We start from the raw sequence: 21,724 nt of genomic DNA, 5'->3' as shown, positions 1-21,724 counted from the left end.
TAATTCATGGGTTCAGAGATATATTCCAATATACCCAGTAAGTAGGGTCCAGGCAGAAAAGGAGAGTCATATGACCTAGGTGCTTCCCTAGTTTTATGTCACACTATATATAACATGTGAGCAGAAACCAGGCCAGAAAACCATATTACCTGGGTACAGCCTCAAGTAATGTGTCACCATGCCCCATGTAGATAGGTTTGAAGGAAAAAAAAAAGAGAGACAGAGAGAGAGAATCACACCACCGGGGTGCTGGGCTCAAAAATATGTAATAATTCACTCTCTTGACTGTGTTCAGGACAAAGAGGACAGTCATGTCACCTAGGTTTTGTACTCAGTGGTATGTCACAATTTCTTCAGTTGGCGGGATCCAGCCAGGAGAAGAGAGTCACATTACCTATATGCTATATCTAGCAGTATGTCATAGTGTCCCCTGTGAGCAGTGCACTAACAGAGGAGACATATCACCTAGCCAATAGGCCCAGAGATATGTGAAAATATCACCAGTTTGCAGGGCCTAGGCAGAAAAGTCACATTGTTAGGAATCTGACACAGTGGTATATAACAATGCCCTTATAGAAAGGGAATAAAATCTAAAAATCTCAACACTATGATACTAGGTCAAAAAATATGACACAATCTCTTCATCTTTAAGGGTGACACCATTTATGGTGAGCTAGTTGTGTATATGACAGACACAATATTATGTGTGTGCTGGCCATTGTATGACATTCTCTACAACATCTGAGAATTTTGTGTAACATGGATGAGAGTTGCAAACCTAACGCCTATATGCTTATATGGATTCATGATCTTACACATTACCTAAAACCCAGGTATCTCAGTCAACATCTCTCCTATAGGCTGGCATCAGGGATGAGACAATTATTATGCCTGTTAGCTGGGTCCAGAAATGAGTCACCATTCCACCTGTGGCCAGATTCACTTATGAAAGTCACAATTTCAACTTTGTGCTGTATTCCCTTTATAGATGCAGCACCTGAATATATGTCAAAATGGCTCCTGTGTGCAGGAGGAAGGCAAGAGAATGACTTCACCTTGGTTCTGGGTTCAGAAATATGTCATCATCTCTTTGGTGGTCAGGGCCCAGACAAGAGAGAGGAAACATCACCTAGATGCTGAGCCAAGTGGTGTGTTACAAAGCTCTCTATTGGCAGAACCCTTCCCAAAGAAAGGGTCACATTCCCTGTGTGCAATACCCAGTTTTGTGCCACAATGCACCACAAGTGCAGGGTCAAGGAAGTAGGAGGAAGTCTGATACATAGAAGTTCCTTTTGTCACGTTGTTAAAGGTGATTTATGTATTGTTTAGATGCTTGGTGCACATATGTCACAATTTCAACTGTGCTCTGGTCTAGAAAGGAGAGTCAAAACACTTACATGCTAGGCAAAGTCATGCTGCTCAATTACAATTGGGAATGTTCAGAAATACATTTCACAGTTTTGTACAAAAGTCCTGGCTTCAGTTATGAGAACACCTCCTACCAGTTAGGTTGAAGTACAGGAGACACAATCTCAACAATGGTCAAGTTCCATGTATAAGAGCCCCAATCCCACTTGAAGATTGTGTTCCAGTAGGAGAGTCAAAGCACCACAAGTCTACTGAATCATAGTGTAAACATCACCAAACCACCTGTGGATCAGATTCATTTTGAGAGTAACAATTTCAAGCTTCCACTGCTTATGTGTGTGAGATTTAGTATCTCATTCATAGGCTCGGTGAGAATGACAATCGTGTCAGCTGGGTGTGCATCCAAGAGTCACAATAGCACCTAGTTACTGGTGCCTGTTAATGCACACTTTGTACCACTCATGCTTTGTGTGATATACCTGAGTAGCATATTTTCTGTGACTTTTTACAGATGGGAGAGGTAGGACTTTAGCAATATCCATAAGACTGTGTATGAGAGTCAAAATATCTCCCCTGCCTCGGTCTAAGTTTGAGAGGTATTTATGTATATGAGCTGAATTTCGGTATATGAGCTGAATTTAGGTATATGTCACAATTTCACCTTTGGACAGAGACAAAATAGAAGAGTCACATCATTTGGGTGCTGAGCCAAGGATACATTATAACCTCCTTTACAGGCAGGACACAGTCAGAAGAGATGTATTACCTGTCTCAAATAATTCTCAAATAATTCCCTCTGTATATGGGGTTGAAAAAATTCTCAAATAATTCCGTCTGTATATGGGGTTGAAAAAATATCGGATAGTTACATCCCCTAGGTGCTGGGCTCAGCAATATGTTATAATTCCCTCTATTGGCAGGGTCCAAGACAAACAAGAGAATCACATTACCTGTGTTTTTTATTCAGAGGTATGTCACAATTTCTTTAGCCAGCAGGATCCAGCCCCTTAGTCAGCAGGATCCAACCAGGAGAGGAAAGTCAATTACCTAGATGCTAATAGAGTGATATGTCATAGTATTCCCGGTGGGCAGGACACTGGCAGGAGAGAGACATCACCTAGCTGATAGGCCCAGAAATATGTGAAAATATCCACTGTTAGCTGGGTCCAAGCAGAGGAGTCACATTATTATTATTCCGACCCAGCGATATTTCAACATGCACCTATGGGAAAAAATTTAAGACAAAAATTCTCAACACTTGGATACTAGGTTCAGTGATATGACACAATCTCCTCATCTATGAAAGTGACAACTTTGAGTTTTACCTGAGCATGTATATTAAAGTCACAATCTCATGTGTGTGTGGGTCCAATGTATGATACTCTCTAAAACATCCGAGGGCTTTATAAAGCCTGCAGTAGAGATGCAAACCTCTCTGAGGCTTACATGTTCATATGGACTCACAGTTTTACATATTGCCCTAAACAAAGGTTTGATAGTCAACATCTCCTTTATATGCAAGGTTAAGGGAGAAGACCCACTATTTTGCCCATTGTCTGGGTCTAGATATGAGTCACCTTCCTACCTGTGGCCAGATCTACATATAAAAGTCACAATTCCAACTTTTTACTGTATTTCTTTGTTAGACTCATGACCTCAAGAGTGGGCATTGTAAATGTGGGATGGTGACAACTTTTAATTTCACCTGGATGTATAACCAAGAGTCCCAATTTGAACATTTTGCTGGGCCCTGTTATGAAACTCTCTATCACCAAAGAGTTTATATAAGTCAGTGTTGTAAGCGTCTGTGAATTGGTACAAATATACCACAAATGACTTTACCTATTTCCCTAAGCCTAATGATGACAGGCAAAATATCTTTTATAGGCTGAATCCCAATATAAGTTTGAACATCAAGCCTGTGAACTGAATATGTCATAATCCCATTTGTTGGAAAACAAAACAAAACAAAACAACAACAAAAACAACAACAAAACTATGCAGGAGGGTAAAATCACTTAGGTGCTGTGCCAAGCAATATGTTACATTCTTTCTCTAGGCACGGTATAAAAACTTGTGTCACATTAACTGGATGCTGGCCCCCAGCAATATGACACAATTTTAAATGTGAAAAAAACCCAGTCAAGTTATGATAACCAAAACACCTACATAATGGACCCAAGATATGACAAAATACATTCAGTGGCTCCAGCACAGAAAGGAGAGTCACATCATAATGGTGCTGGTTCCAGCAATAGGCAATATGTGATAATTTCCTCTTTATGCAGAACTCAGGCTGAATGGTAACATTATCTGTTTGCAGGGATCTGCAATAAGTCAAAATTTCTTTTTTGTGGGCATGGTTCAGGAAAAAGAGGAGAGTCACATATTCTGAGTGCTGGGCTTAGCAATGATAAAAAAATCCTCCTATTGTGAAGATTCAGACAAAAAATCAGAGTCACATCATTCATTGGCTGAGAGATATGTCCCAATGTCCCCAGTAGGCAGGGCTCAGGCATACAAAAAGAATCATATAACCTGATTATTTCTGTAGGAATATATCATAATGTAACATGTGGGAAGAAATCAGGCAGAAGAGCCAAATCACTTGGGAGCTGGGTTCTGAGACATGTCAAAAAGGTCTTCTAGGACAGCACTTAGGCAAGATCTTATCATCACCTAGGTCCAAGTTCTCTGCTTATGCCATAATGCCCCATATGTGTAAGACCCAAGGTGAGAGTCACTTCACCTAGGTGATAGGCCGAGCGATATGTCAAAATGTTCTCTATGAAGCATAGCCCTAGCAAAAGAGTACCATCACCTATGTGTCTGGCCTTGCAATATGTCACTCTCTCTCTTTTTTTTTAAATTGCCTATTCCACAGAGGAGAATTGCAACACCTATGAGGTAGACACAGACATATTTCACAATAATTTTGTTGGGGATGGCACAGGCAAGAATGTAACATCACCTGGATGCTACATCTAGTGATATGTCACAATTCTTACTGAGAGAAGGGCCAAGATAGGAGTGTCACGTCACCTCAAAGTCAGCCAAGACAGCTATCACCATCCCATACATGGGCTGGGACAAGTCTGGGGAGTAAAATTTTCCTTCATTTCAACTTTGGTGAATATGACAAGTATGTGTCTTGGAGTTGCTCTTCTCGAGGAGTATCTTTATGGCATTCTCTGCATTTTCTGAATTTGAATGTTGGCCTGCCTTGCTATGTTCGGGAAGTTCTCCTGGATAACATCTGCCAGAGTGTTTTTCAACTTGTTTCATTTCTCCCGTGACTTTCAGGTACACCAAACAGACGTAGATTTCGTCTTTTCACGTAATCCCATATTTCTTGGCGGCTTTGTTCATTTCTTTTTACTCTTTTTTCTCTAAACTTCTCTTCTCGCTTTATTTCATTCATTTGATCTTCAATCACTGATACCCTATCTTCCAGTTGATCAAGTCGGTTACTGAAGCTTGTGCTTTTGTCACGTAGTTCTCATGTCATGGTTTTCATCTCTATTGGCTCATTTATGGACTTCTCTGTATTGGTTATTCTAGTTAGCCATTTGTCAAATCTTTTTAGAAGGTTTTTAGTTTCTTTGTGCTGGGTTCATAATTCCTCCTTCAGCTCAGAGAAGTTTGATTGTCTGAAGTCTTCTTCTTTCAACTCGTCAAACTCTTTCTCCATCCAGCTTTGTTCCATTGCTGGTGAGAAGCTATGTTCCTTTGGAGGAGGAGAGGCACTCTGATTTTTAGAATTTCCAGCTTTTCTGTGCTGCTTTTCCCCATCTCTGTGGTTTTATCTACCTTTGGTCTTTGACGATGGTGACGTACAGATGGGGTTTTGCTGTGGATGTCCTTTCTGTTTGTTATTTTTCCTTCTAACAGTCAGGACCCTCAGCTGCAGGTCTTTTGGAGTTAGCTCAAGGTCCACTCCAGATCCTGTTTGCCTGGGTATCTGCAGCGGAGGCTGCAGAGGAGTGAATACTGCTGAACAACAAATGTTGCTGTCTGATTGTTCCTCTGGAAGTTTCGTCTAAGAAGTGTACCTGACCATGTGAGGTGTGAGGTGTCAGTCTGCCTCTAGTGGGGGATATCTCCCAGTTAGGCTACTCAGGGGTCAGGGACCCACTGGAGCAGACAATCTGCCCGTTCTCAGATCTCAAAGTCTGTACTGGGAAAACCACTACTCTCTTCAAAGCTGTCAAACAGGGACAATTACATCTGCAGAGGTTTCTGCTGCCTTTTGAATGGCTATGCCCTGTCCCCAGAAGTGTAGTCTACAGAGGCAGGCAGGCCTCCTTGAGCTGTGGTGGGCTCCACCCAGTTCGAGCTTCCCACACACTTTGTTTACCTACTTAAGCCTCAGCAATGGCGGGCACCTCTCCCCCAGACTCGTTGCCACCTAATTTTATATTCAGGATCGGGTAAGATAATGACATGGTTTCCTCCTTTAGCATGTACATATTACTCTTTAGTATGTGGATTCACTTCTGAATATTATTTGTTAAAGAGACTTTTTGTTTTCACATTTTAAAGTTTTGCCTCCCTTTATAAAGATTTATTGTACAGGTATAGGTTATTTCCAGTGAACTTGTTCATTTCATGGGTCACTATGTGTGTTTTTGTGCCTATAGAAACCACCATTACTGTAGCTTGTGATGAATCTTGAAATCAGAAAATGTGATATCTACAGCATTTTCTTCGTCAGGGTTTATTTGGCCACCTAGTGTTGTTGTTGTCGTTGTTGTTTTCTTTTTTTTTTCCTTATTATTCTTCTTTGAGTACAATGGATATTGTTGATGATACATGACAATGTGGGGCTTCCTAGGCTCCTTCCTCTTCAGGTATGTAGCTTGAAAATTGTGTTGAGGAGAAATTATCAGTGCAGTGGGAGTTCAGTGCAGCAGGGGATCCCCAGATGCTGAGGCCCTCTCTCTTTCTCTTATGCTCTTTAGCGCTGGTGGTCTCAGGGCTCTTTAATTCATGGAGGCCAATGTGAACAATAAGGTTGACCACCCTGTTGCTGTAGTCAAATTTCTTGCTTATCAAGAACTTCGCTTGACAAAGTAGTCAAGTAAAATGCAAGAACCAGCAACAAAGATGGAAGAGTGGATGTCACCATTGAAGTCAGAGGAGACAACTTGTTCTTCAGTGAAGCCTAGGATGCCCTTGAGAGGTCCCTCCAGTGCTTGTTTCACTGTCTTTTTTATGTTGTCACATTTTGCAGGTTTCTCCTGATGCCACATCAGGCCAGTGACTGACAGATTGATTGTTAGGACACAGAAAATTAAGTCACTAAGCCTCAAATTAAGCTCAAGGATGACCTTGCCTACCGCCTTGGCAGTGCCAGTAGATATAGGAATGATGATCAGAAGAGCCCCATGGTAGACACTATAGTTTACCAGTGGGACCATTCATGGTATTCTGGGTGGCAGTGATGGCAAGGACTGTGGTCATGAGTTTCTCCATGATGCTATATTTGTCATGGATAACCTTCACTGGGGGCCTGAGAACTTGCTGATGCAGACAGTATTGCTGATAATCATGACACTATTTTTACTTTTTACTTATGGTTCATGTACATCACGAACACTAGGGCATCAGTAGAAGAGGCAGAGACTGTAACCCCTTAGGACTTCCATCTGTGTGAACCCCAGATGCCTCCATGCCAGTGAAGATTCTCTTTGACTCCACAACGTCAGTGGTACCTAATATCATTCTATTTGATTTTGGTAGAATCCTTCTCCTGGAAGATGGTGATGGGATTGTAATTGGTGAAAAACTTTCTATTCTCAGTCTTGCTGGTGCGGTAGAACTAGCCATAGGGAGAATCATACTGAAACATGTAGACAATGTCATGTTTCACTGTCAGTGAAGAAGTCATTGATGGTTACAGTATCTACTTTGCCAGAGCTAAAGCATCCCTGGTCACCAGGTGCCTGATACAGCCAAATCTATTTTTTTGACCTTCACTTTCTGCGTAGTGTCACAGGAATAAAGCTGGTGCTGCCCAAGACAATGTTACTGTCAAACAAGAGAGGCAGAAAGTTGATATCTGGGTTCCTTTCTTAGTCAATATCAGTGTTTCTTTTTCTAATTTTATGTTTAAAAGGTCCTTGAGATTTTGAAAGTTCCAAGATAAAATCTGTAGGTTGTCTTGCATACTAGAGGCATTTTTGCTGTATTGTCTTCGTTATTGTGAAGACAAAAAGTATTTTCATTTAGTTTTGTTTTTAACTTTTAATAAATATTTTATACTTTTCTGTATACAAATCTTTTACTTCACTTGTTAAAATTTATTTCTAAATGAGGCCATCTCATCCCAGACTCTTCTTGACTCATAGGTTTTTATTTCTAATTCAATGTCTTTATTACTGGTCTGCTCAGGTTTCTATATCTTAATGATCCAGGCTTCATAGATTGTATGGTTTTAGAAAATGTATTTATTTCTAAAAATGTATGTAGGTTATTATATAGAAAGTAATAGAAAAACAACAGTTGATTGCTGCCTAGTCTTGACCAAACCTGACCAAGATGAGTAAGAAGCACATCTTCAGAGCTGTTCCCTAACCATAGCTTCATGACAAACTGTTCAACTGCCCTTTGTATCAGACTTTTTAAATGACCCCATAGATAGTAATCTCATACAATTAGAAATGTTAACCCCAAATGATCTTTAGATAAGGACTCATGCATTTTGCATAGCTACTTATCATACAGAAAACCCAGGTTGGAAGACTACTGTCTGCCTTTCTAATTTCCCTGCTGCTTGCCAGTATTCTATTATGCTGCTTTCTGCCACTACATACTGCTGTTGCATGGTATTGCTTTAAAAATTGTTCCGACATTTCAGTGACAAATGCTCATAACTTTTGAACTCTTCTGTAGCTATGGAGAGGTCCCAGCATAAAAGGTTGTGTTTCCCAGGACAACATTGTGAGTTTTCTCAAATTATGTCCCCAAATCCACTGTTTGAGGCTTTATTACCTTAAGCGAAGTATCCTACTCCCACCGACTTTTGAGTTTCGTGTTGAGGACCTTGCTGCCATCAATTGCACATCCTGGAGCCCATGGAGTAAAAAATGACCTATTTCTTGCTACCAATGACTTTCTGCATACATAGACAACTGAATGCCATGACTCACTATAATGCATTAGAAAGGCAGCTCGTTTCTTCATACAGGGCCCACACAGAGAATACGAGAATATAGCACTTTAGGAATGTGCTGTATGGCTGCTGTGCACCCAGTTTTCTGTTATACCCTGGGTCTCATACTTCTTCAGCAGATGCTCAGTAAGAACACTAATGCCTCCTTAGTAAAATATAAATGATATATGCAGGAAGAGGCCAATGGGAAAAATAGTGTTTCCAATTATAGAAGGATGTGTTTCCCTTTTTACAACACCCTGATCATAAACACAGAAACTACTGGCAGCATCTGTTTTTTCAAACAACCCTGGTACATGGGCAGGCCCCTGTGAATTGCTGAGTGAATGACAGGGAGCCTACATACTTCACTGACGGCAACATCACTACTGTATGTAGTAGTATCTGCTGGAAGGTGACCCCCTTTCCACCTTTATAACAGCATGGCCCTCACACAAAGGATGAAACAGGACAATGATATCAGCAAAATGGCAAAGTAGGAGTTATCTGGCTTCAGTGACACCCACAGACAAGTGAATCCAGAGGCAACATTATCACGCCGATATTCCAGAACACAAACTGAAGCTGTGACAATTCCTTGGGATGCAGAACAAAGAAAAAAAAAAAAAAAAAAAAAAAACAGAAGCACGTGGTAAGGGAAATGGTCTTCTTTAATTATAAAGCCCCTTCATCAGGCAAACAAAGTATCCCATGGAGAAAACCCCTATAGATTCAGTCTCTACACTGGAAGAAATAAATTTGAGATGGCTGTCCAAGTTTCCTACTCTCCTAGGTTACTTTGTAAGAATTACCAGAGAGAGAGGAAAACATTTAAATGGATCAAAATTAAGAAGCTATAAAATGTTTTCCCTTTTACTCCTCTTCAAGGTCAAGACAAATCAGCTTAGGTGATGATGTATGTAAACATGTAGCTCCCCATAACTGCCTATGTTTTGCCTGCTGGTTTTGCCAATTTCAGAGATTTAGCACAGGGAGCTTGTTCTGTGTACCCACTTCCAATTTTCTCCATGACACAGTTCCACTCCCCGGCTACCAGACATGAGAAAATCTGACTACCCCTTGAGCATCCACCACACACCTGGCAGCCTTATCAAGATTAAGTAGCATCAGGTAAAAGATGAGTTCATTAAAAAGAAACAAAAGCACAAGTGTAATGAGAAATTATCTTTCTGTTCTTTCTTATTTTGTCATATATTGTTTTAATTTATTCTCACATCTTCATTCATATGCACCTGTTTCTATCTAGCTCCCTTTTATCCTTCTCCTTGCCTGACCATTAACTGTTGGTCCCAGTTAATACAGGCAGAAAACAGTGCACAGTATTCAACAAGACATGGGATGGAGAGATGTCTAATATATCCTACATCTCCAAACACAGTGACACCATTACCACTTTCTCCATATCTAAGACTGTAATTATCCACACACCATCTCTATAATTGAATATTTAGCCCTAAGAATTCTTGTTCAGTGAAAGTTCAAGCTGAAATGCTAAAGACTACATCTGGAAAATGTTTTCTACATAAGGGTAAAATACTGAACTTCCTCATAGAGCTTGTAAAGCAGACAGAACAAACAATTCATGAATTGTTTAACAAAGATTATACAAAAACTCATGCAAGTTTAATAATATAAAAAGATGCTTTTGAATTCAAGCAATAGAATCTGCCTCCAGCATTGAGAGTTCAATGTTTAAAGAAAGATTTAAAAATATTTTTATATATTTCCTTATAACTATAAGTATTCTAAGGGAATTAAAAAGTCCTGGGAATTCTTATTCAGTGAGAGTTCAAGCTGAAATGCTAAAGACTGCGTCTGGAAAATGTTTTCTACATAAGGGTAAAGTACTGAACTTCCTCATAGAGCTTGTAAAGCAGACAGAACAAACATTCGTGAATCGATTAACAAAGGTTATACAAAAACTCATGTAAGTTTAATAATAGAAAAAAGATGCTTTTGAATTCAAGCAACAGAATCTGGCTCTGGCATTGAGAGTTCAAGGTTTAAAGAAAGATTTTAAAATATTTTATATATTTCCTTATAACTATAAGTATTCTAAGGGAATAAAAAAATTAACAAATACTTGGGGTCTTAATTTTTAAAACTTAATGAAGGAAGAATGCATACAAATATGTACAGCAGAATTGCTCTACACAGACTAAATCTCTAATTGAATAAATTAATTTAATCTGTCAATATTTGTCCTCAGGTCTCCAGAGGAGTCCTTGATGGAACTAGAAAAAAGCCTTCATAGGACTCAGGGAATGCATTGAAAACAATGCCCTCATCACATGCTCCAAAATATTCATACATGTCTTCAGTGGCTGATGCAGAAACATCAATCTCTAAAAATTAAAAACAAAAAACAAAAAACAAAAAACAGGAAAGTATATTTCTTCTAAATACAATGAAAATAATAGTCTGCTTTATTTTCTTTAAAACAAGTCAAAAGTTTCAAAAAGAATTGGCGTTGGAAAAATATATTTACTGTACTTAGTGTTTAAGTACTTGTATTGAATCTTATAAAATCATTCAAACATCCTGACGTAGTTGTTGAATACATATAAGTATTTTATTTTAAGTTTATAAAAAGAAACATACTTACAAAATTCCAGGGCATTAAGAATTCTGAAAGTTGCTTCCTATTCCATCGGAAAAAAAGAAAAATAAAAGAAAAGAAAGTAGCTCTTACCTGAGGTGTAACACACTAAAATCTCAAAGCAATTGCTGTTCAGTTGTAAACAAACACACACACTGTCTCCCTTTTTCTCTCCCTCCCTCCTTTCCATCTTCTACCTACATGCAAAATCTATGGTTTTCTAAAAGTCTGGTGGGGTCATGGCTTCTTCTTGCAGTAAAATTTTCTCATTTTTCTTTAGTGATATGGTTGTCCTAACAGTTGGTTGGTTTAACTACCTTGAAGACATAAAAAGAACACACACAAGCTGCACAGATCCATCAGAAAATTTGAAGTTAGTTATGCTTTTGAATTCAAAATTTTACAAACTTTATAAAGTATATGCACATTTTAGATTATCTAACTGAATGTGACCAGCAGGATTTGGGGTAACATTCTGCTATGTAACATCCATTTTCTGTAACAAAATGTATAAATATCACATTTAGTAAGATTTATAAAGACCATAAATAGCCTCAGGCCAGTTTTGACTAGGTTTTTCTGCCAAATAACTATTCCTCAAACTTAGCAGAAAAGTTTTCAAATTCAAAGGCTTTTGGATTTGGGATCTGCAGATAGAACATGATGAATCTGTGAAAGGTTTTAAGGCAATTAATAAAATGCTCTTTTTCTTTGGATTATTTCAAGTTAGAAGGTCAATATTCATATTTTTTATTCATCTGAAGAATTCCAGATAACATCTATGCTGTTTCCAAAGTATTTTATTTTTGAGACAGGGTCTGACTCTGGCACACAGCCTGGAATGCAGTGGAACAATCAGATTTCAAAATAGCCTTGACCTCCTGGGCTAAAACAATGCTTACACCTTAGGTTCCTAAGTAGCCGGGACTGCAGACATGCATAATTTTCAGCTTTATTTAATTATTTATTTATTTATTCATTCATTCATTCATTCATTCATTCATTCATTCATTCATTCATTCATTCATTCATTTATTATTTTGTAGATGTTGGGTTTCCCTGTGTTACCTAGGCAGGTCTCAAACTCCTAGGTTCAAGCAATCTTCCTGCTTCAACCTCCAAATGTTTGGGGATGGATTACAAGTGTGAGCTACTGTACGTGTGGCCTGTTTCTAACTATCTTCCAATCTAATCTGTTTTTTGTTTGTTTGTTTATTGTGAGATGGAGTCTCACTCTTGTCACCCAGGCCGTAGCGCAGTGGCACGATCTCGGCTCACTACAACCTTTAACTCTCAGGTTCAAGTGATTCTCCTGCCTCAGCCTCCTGAGTAGCTGGGATTACAGGCACATGACATCACACCTGCTATTTTTTTTTTTTTTTCTGTATTTTTAGCAGAGACAGGGTTTCACCATGTCAGCTGGGCTGCTCTCAAACTCCTGACCTCAGGTGATTCACCTGACTCAGCCTCCCAAAGTGCTAGGATTTCAGGCATGAGCCACCAAGCACGGCCAATCAATTTTATTTCCCTAGCATCTAACCATGAAAAGAACATGGCCTTTGGAAGTCAATAGATATGAATTTGAATCTAGTTTTGTTTGTTTGTTTTTTCACTCAGTGTATGACCTTTTTATAAACTGTATAGCATTCATCTCTCAGGATTGAGAGAAATAATCAATGAAGTAATATTTAAATTACTAACACATGACTGAATAATCCTCATGTTTACAACTCCTAACTCTCTCTTTGCATCCTAAAGTACAACTAATAAACTACAACATCCATCTTTCATCTGTCTTTACTTGCTTCTCTCTGTATCCACTTTTCTTCTCAGACCTTATCAACTTTCTGTCAGGTCCTTATTCAAAAAGATACCCAGTACTACTATCCAGTTCCAAGCATAAGCGCTTCCACTCCCACAAGCCATGTTATCTCAGCATCATGGTTACATCAACCACATCCACATGCACCCATGAACTCAGTTGTTGTTATAATAATCAGTAAAGACACCTCATGTAAATACTTGGTAACCAATTTGTAACTCTGTGGTTTCATACCATCCCAGTATTAATGGTTTAAAGAGATTATGATTGATTATGTTTATGATTATTTACAAGTTCTGAAAAATAAGGGTTTTTTTTTTTACTCTCAGTAATATGATCTGAAAAACTTTAATGAAATGAAAAATTGGTGTCCATCTGGCATCTATGTCATGAGGACAAAATCAATAGGCTGTCTAAATGCTGGTATTTATTTTATATGGTGACTGAAGCAATAAATTGTTCTCTTCTGTCTCTTCCACTTATGGTCTAGTAGTCCATGCCCATGACTCCTAATCATCTTTTGCAATGCAGAGAAACATAGCAGCACTCACACAACTGAAAATCTTACAGCTATGTCTCCTCAAACTGAAGATGAAAAAGGCTTTATTTTAAAAAGATTTTGTTAAGAAAATTCTATAGTTAGTAGATTTTTCCACTTTTTCAAATTTTCACAGGAAAATTCCCTCTGTTGGTTAAAATAAAATAAAGCTAAGCACAGTCTAATTTCTGTACTCTAGAAAAAGAGAAACTGAAGCTGCCAGGAAATTGGCACTTTGAATAACATGCAATATTTATAGGTTTTGCATACAAGCAAAGTAAAAAAAATGACTACAGTACTACCAAGTACTGCTGAAAAAGTTAGCTGTAGTATTGTCATTATAGTGTACAAAAGTAAACTTCAAATGTGCTAAAGACAGGGACAAAATAATGCGTGCGTGTCTGTGTGTGTGTGTGTGTGTGTGTGTGTGTGTAATGCTTTTGTTTTCCCCAAATGGAAGAGTGGTGGAAAGGGAAAAATGGTTGGGACTATTCCCAACCATTATCACCTCAAATGGTAGAAAAACATAGACTTTTTAACTGGTCATTATAAAAAACATCATTGTCTCAACAGGCATAGCCAGCCTGTTGCCATTCCCAAGGGCTTGCATTTGATATTATTCTCACTTATTTAATTTTATAATTTTAAAATTTTGTGGGTACATAGGAGGTGTACATATTTATGAGTAATATGATATATCTTCATACAGGCACGAAACATAAAATAAATATATTGTGAAGAGTAGGGAATCCATCCATTCAAGCAGTTTTCTTCTGAGTTACAAACAATTCAGTTAGAATTTTCAAGTTATTTTAAAATGGACAATTAAGTTATTATTAACTATAGTCACTATCAAATTGTAGGTCTTATTTATTATTCTTAAATACATTTTGTGCATATTGACTTTTCCCACCTTCTCCCTAGCCACTTACTACCCTTCCCAGCCTCTGGGAATCATCCTTATACTCTTATGTATGTCTATGAATTAAATTGTTTTGATATTTACATTGAACAAATAAGTGCAAACATGTAATGTCTCTCTTTCTGTGTCTGGCTAGTTTCACTTAATCTCTAGTTCCAGCTATGTTGTTGCACAGAAATAAATGTTACTTTTTATATCTGAACAGCACTACATTGTGTATATGTATGACATTTTTTAAAATGTATGTATCTGTTGATGGCCACCTAGGTTGCTTTCATATCTTAGCTATGTTAAAGAGTTCTGCAAAAACATGAGTGTGGGTATTTCTTTGTTACATCAGTTTTCTTTTGGTGGATATATAGAGAGCAGCACAATTGCTGAAAACTAAAACAGTTTTATTTTAGTTTTTTGAGAAACCTACAAACTATTCTCCATTGTAGTTGTACTGAGTCACATTTCCACCAGCAGTGTACAAGGGTTCCTTTATCTTCACATTATTGCCAACGTTTGTTATTGACGGTCTTGAATATAAGCCAGTTTAAGTGTAATGAAATTGTATCTCATTGTAGTTTTATTTTGTATTTCTCTAATAATCAGTAATGTTGAGAACCTTTTCAAACATACATTTGTCATTTGTATGTTTTGTTTTGAGAAATGTCTATTCAAATTTTTGCCATTTTTTAATTGAATTTTTTTTTGATATAGTATTTTGATCTTCTTATAAATTCTGGCTGTTAATCCATTGTAAGATGAGTAGTTTGCAATTGTTTTTCCTTATTCTGTGGCTTCTGTCCTCACTTTGTTAATTTTATCTTCTTCTATGCAGAAATATTTAACTTGATGTGATCCCATTTGTCCATGTACACTTTAATACTGTGGAGTGTTGCCTTTTTGTTCTCAGCACAATGCCCCCTGTTTATTTTTGCCAACATTGTCTTAAAGGAATTCAATACTTTGAGGTTTCAGATTTAAGTCTTTAATTATTTTGATATGATTATTATATTTAGGAGATAGGGAACTAGTTTTATTCTTCAGCATATGCATATCTAGTTTTTCCAGCCCCATTAAGTAAAGAGACCCTCTTTACCCAGTGTAGGCTCATGGCAAATTTGTTAAAAATGAGTTTACTGTAGGCATGTGGATTTTTTTTCTGAGTTCTCTACTCTGTCCATTGGTGTATGTTTTTGTTTTTACACCAGCACTGTACTGTTGTGGTTACTATAGCTCTGTCCTATAATTTGAAGTCAGGAAATTTTTCCAGTTTTTGTTTGTTTGTTAAAGATAGTTTTCACACTTCTGGGTATTCTGTGGTCCTATATAAATTTAGAATTGTTTTCCTATTTCTGTGAATGTCATTGGTATTTTGATAAGAATTGCATTGAGCTTGTAGATTACTTTGAGCATATGAACATTTTAAAAATGTTGATTCTATCCATAAGCATTTAATTGTTTTTGAATATCTGACATCCTCTTCAATTTATCTTACCGGTGGTTTGTAGTTGTTATTATACAAATCTTTCACTCTTTTGTTAGGTTAATTCTTACATAGTTAATTATATGTTTGAGTATTGTAGATATAATCAATTTTTTTCAGAGTGTTCACTATTCCATATAAAAATGCTACTAATTTTTACATGTTGACTTTCTATCCTGCAACTTTACTGAATATATCAATTCTAACAGTTTTCTTTTGGAGTCTTTATGTTTTTCCAAATTTAAGATTATATCAGTAAAAAAAGGAATAATTGAAATTCTTTCCTTCATATTCAAATATCCTTTTCATCTTTCTTCTGTCTGATTGTTTTAGCCAAGACTTCAAGTACTATATTGAATAACAGTAGTGAAGTCAGCATACTTGTGGTGTTCTAAATGTTAAAGGAAAGTATTTTAGTATTTATCCATTAAGCACAATACTAGCTGTGGGTCTGTTTTACAGAGCTTTTATTATGTTGAGGTATCTTCCTTCTATGCTTAGTTTTTTAGATTTTTGTTCATCAAAGGCAATGTTTAACTTTATCAAATGCTTCTTTAGCATCAGTTGAAATACTTATATAATTTTTACCTTATATTTTGTTGATATGAGGTATTACATTATTTACATACATTAAACCACCCTTGCATCCAAGAGATAATCTTATTTGGTCATAGTGAATAATCCTTCTAATGTGTAGTTAAATTTGGTTTGCTAGTATTTTCTTGAGAATTTTTTGCATCAATATTCGTCAGAAATATTGGCTTGTCCTGTAGGGTTTTTTATTTTATTTTATTTTATTTCTCCCCAATGTGTCTTTGGTAGTTATCAGGGTAAAACTGATCTGATAGATGAATTTAGATATAGTTTCTTCTTTTTTGTTTTTGCAATACTTTGGGTACAGCTGGTATTAGTTCCTGTGTCTAAAAATTTGTGCATTTCTTCCAGATTTTTCAATTAAATTTCATACATTTACTCATAGTAGCTGCTAACAACTCTTTGAATTCTGCAGTATCAGTGAAAATATCTCATTCTTATTTCTGATTTAATGTATTTGAATCTTTTATCTCTTTTCTTGAGTAGTCTGGCTAAATGCTTAGCAATTCTGTTTATGTTTCCATAAAATAGCAACTTTATGTTTTATTAATCTTTATTTTATTTCAACTGTATTTATTTCTACTCTGATATTTATTATTTCTTTTCTTCTGTTAGTTTTGGTTTTGGTTTGTTCTTTTTTTCTAGATTTTTAACATGTCTTATTAAATTGTTTACTTACAATTTCTTTTTCTTTTCTTTTTTTTTTTTTTTTAAGACAAAGGTTTGCTCTTGTTGCCTAGGCTGTAGTGCAATGGCATGGCCTCTGTTCAACGCAACCTCTGCCTCCCGGGTTCAAGCTATTATGCTGTCGTAGCCTCCTGAGTAGCTGGGATTACAGGTACATGCAACCATGCTCAGCCAATGTTTGTATTTTTAGTAGAGATGGGGTTTCATTATCTTGGTCAGTCTGCTCTTGAACTCCCGACCTTAGGTGATCGGCCTGCCTCGATCTCCCAAAGTGCTGGGATTGGAGGTATGAGCCACCCCAACCACCTACTTTTAGTGTTTTAACCTAATTTTTGATGTCAGCCATTTAAGCTAAATCTTTCTTCTTTGTACTGCACTGCTATATTCCATAGGTTTTGATGAGTTGTGTTTCCATTATCATTTGTTTAATAATTCTTTTTTAAATTTGTTCAATGACCAGTATGTCATTTGGAAACATGTTCTTCAATTTCTACATATTTCTATCATTTCCAAAATTCCTTTTGTCATCAATTTTCAGTTTTATTTCATTGTGATCTGAGAAGATGCTTGATATTATTTCAATTATTTTCAATGCTTCTGTACCTGTTTTGTAACCATAATATTGTCTGTCCTTGAGAATAATCTATGTGCAAAGGAAAAGAAAGTATATTCTGCAGTCATTAAACATTCTTTAAATATTCAAAGAATATTAAATATTAATTATTCAAAATATTAGTTATTAACTGTTCAAAAATATTCAGACTATTAAATATTAAATATTTAAAGAATATTTAAAAATATTCTTTGTATTATATCTATTAAGCCTATCATGCAGATTAAATATGATGTGTCTTTGTTGTTTATTTTTTCACAGGAGGATCTGTCTGATGATTAAAGTGCTGTGTTACTGTCTCAAGCTGCTATTGTGTTGGGGCCTCTCTGTTTATCTCCGATAAATCTGCTTTATATATCTGGCTGTTCCAGTGTTGGGTGCATATATATCTAACATTGTTAGATTTGCTGAATTGACATCTTTATTATTACATACTGACATTATTTGCATTTTCTTACAGTTTTTGTCTCAAATATATTTTGTTTAATATAAGTATAACTACTTCTGCTGTTTTACTCAGTCAACTCTGTCTTTTGATTGGATTTTGTCCGTTTATATTAAATGTTGTTATTAATAGCTGGAAACTACTGCTTCCTTGTTACTTGTTTTCTGATCTTTTTTTCTTGTTTTCTGTATTTCTTTATTGAAGGTGATTTTCTCTCATGAGGTAATTTAGTTCCTTGCCTTTAATTTTTTTGTGTCTTCATTATATGCTTATGGATTTGACTTTACTATAGACTTGAAAACATCATCTTATTACCCATTATTTCAAATTAATAACAACTTACTGCATAAACAAAAAATGATTTGTTGTAAACTGAAGTTTCTTATTGATGCTGGATATTATCCTTTATCAGATGCATACTTTGAAAAATTTTTCTTCCATTCTATAGGTAGTCTTTTTATTCATTCCTAGTTGTCTTTTTTCTCCTGTGCAGAAGCACCTTAGTTTAATGAGATTCCATTTTTCAAGTTTTGCTTTTGTTGCAATTGCTTTATCATAAAATCTTTGCCCATGCCTATATCCTGAATAGTATTGCCTAGGAAGTAGGCTAGTCACCTAAAAAGACACTTTTAAAATGAAGTCATACAAGTGGCAAACAATTACATGAAAACCTCAACATCCCTGATCATTAGTGAAATTCAAGGAAAAGGAATGTTTATACACTTTTGGTGGGAGTGTAAATTAGTTCAACCATTGTAAAAGACAGTTTAGTAATTCCTCGGATTAAAGACATTACTACAGAACCCAGCAATTCTATTACTGGGTATATATCCAAAGGAATATAAAGTGTTCCATTATGAAGACACATCCACACATAGGCCTACCACAGAACTTCTTACAGTAGCAAAGATATGGAATCAACCTAATGTCCATCAGTATTACACTGGACAAAGAAAATGTGCTACATATAAACCATGGAATAATATATAGCCATAAAAAAGAATGAGATTATGTTTTTCATATAAACTTAGATGAAGCTGGAGACCATTATCCTCAACAAAATAATAGAGGAGAAGAAAACCAGATACTGTCATAGGCTCCTTCAGGTGTTGCTTCACCAGCCTGAAACCTCTAAAGCCAGTGGCGCCTTTGCTTGAGTGTTGCTCATGTACATTGGGTTTATTCCACCCCATCAACCAGGCAGTCTGCACTTGGCACATGCTACTGGTCTGGACCCCATGATTGCCAAGGGCAAACCAGGTGCAAAGTGTTGAGGGGTGTGTAAGTAAGCATGGGATGTAGCCACTGTACATAGCCAGGAATGCTGGATGCTGCAGTGGGGCATGCAGCTCCAGGTCCTGATACAGACATTGAATCCACGTGAAGCTATGGCTGGAGGAGGCATACCGCAAGTGGCTTCTGCTGCAGGAATCAGAGAACCTTGTGGTGTCCAAAATCATGGGAACACCAGGAAGTAAAGAGGCCCAAAGTGGTGTGTTACAGCATGTCACAGTCCTGGCCCAGGTAGCCCTGAGGTCTGGGCTGGTCGCAGCTCTTCTCTCTTTCTCACTGCCCACATTGTGACCAGTGACACAGGGGGTGCAGGGCGATTGGGGCTGTTTCAGCCCACTTGTGTTACTGCTCTCTCAGACCTGCCACCCTGCTCAAGTCCAGGGATCCTGGGCCGCCCAGGTCTAACACTGCTTCCTGTCACATGAGATGACAGCCCAGCACAAATACAGTATGGAAGGCTACCACGTTATAGCACTGGTTTGGGGAATCTCAAGGTCTGGGCCCCTAGAAGGGTCACCACTCTTTACTCTTGCAGTCTCGAGCATGTCACAGTTCACAGCTTGGCAAGCCACGTAGGAGAGTGTTACAGCTCTTTTTGCCCCTGTGGCTCAGTGGATCCTGAAGGCTTGTCAAGCATCCAGGAAGAATGAGGCTATGTGAACAACTGGAGAGTGAGCAAAGAAGAGAACAGCTTCACTGGGGCAACTGTACAGCTCTCAGCACAAAGCTCTTATTCCAAAAAGGAAGAACACTTGAGATCAGGAGTTTGAGAACATCCTGCCAGCATGGTGAAATCCCATTACTATGAAAACAATACAAAAATTAGCTGGCTGTAGTGGTGCACACCTGCAATCCCAGCTACTTGGGAGGCTAAGGTAGGAGAATGACTTGAACCCAGATGGTGGAGGTTGCAGTAAGCTGAGATCATGCCACTGCACTCCATCCTAGGCAACACAGAGCAAGGCTCAATCTCTAAAAAAGGCATGTAGAAGGATATTCTACATGAGATTAGAGAATGGCGAGGACAAGCTAGAAGAATGGGACCATGAGAAGATTAATGTTTCTTCAAATGAGATACTGAAAATAGGATCTAGACCAATGTAAGCAAAGTCACGTATATCAGATGCATGACATGCTTGTAAATACATAAAATGGGTTTCTCTTTTGAGACATCATCAATGGCTTTGTATTTTGGTGTTTCTTCTTCTATATAAAATATTGTATTATCACAGGAAAGAGTTTTTGCTTCTCATGATAGTTGAGAACAGCTTTAGTTGTTAACGTGTTAATTTCTAAAATCACCATGTTTTGGTCTGTGTTTATTACATTACACTTGCAATGTTATGGTGGTTGTTCTTTTCCATTAAAATGTTTTGACCCTTTAAAAAATACAGTATCCTGGTTGTGTTTACCTTTGCACATCCAGACATAAATCTAAAATTACATAGTCATGTTCTTTTTATTTGATTATTCAAGTAATACAATATTGTCTTTCTGAATATTTCAGCAAAAACAAACTTTCATGTTTTCATAGTGAAAAATTAAGGAAAAGTTTAGGTGAAATGGAAGTTCAGGAAAATGAACAAAAATTATAAATGCTTGCAGTGATTTAGGAAGAAATATTAAGCAAGATACCCTAAATGTGGAGAGTTTAGAAAAGCAGATAATTAAGCTGAAATATAATTAAATATAAATATCTGAAAGAAGATGTGGAGAAATAGGAACACTTTTACACTGTTTGTGGGAGTGTAAATTATTTCAACCATTGTGGAAGACAGTGTGGCGATTCCTCAAGGATCTAGAACCAGAAATACCATTTGACCCAGCCGCGTCATTACTGGGTATATACCCAAAGGATTATAAATTATTCTACTATAAAGACACATGCACACCTAGGTTCATTGCTGCACTATTTGCGATAGCAAAGATCTGGAACCAACCCAAATGCCCATGAATGACAGATTGGATGAAAAAATGTGGCACATATACACCACAGTATACTATGCAGCCATAAAAAAGGATGAGTTCATGTCCTTTGCCCAAAGTTAATATTAGGCCAGTTTTAAGAAAACAATTGATATTCAAATGCCTTTGAATGTTCACTATTGTCCCTCTGTCTTACAACAAATGTTATTCTCATTATTGCAATAATTTCACATTATTACAATTAGCAAGTGAAATATAATGAATAAGAA

This window comes from Macaca nemestrina, chromosome Y (assembly GCF_043159975.1).
Source record: "Macaca nemestrina isolate mMacNem1 chromosome Y, mMacNem.hap1, whole genome shotgun sequence".
Lineage (NCBI taxonomy): Eukaryota > Metazoa > Chordata > Mammalia > Primates > Cercopithecidae > Macaca > Macaca nemestrina.
The sequence above is the reverse complement of the archived record's forward strand: the minus strand, read 5'-3'. Positions refer to the sequence as shown.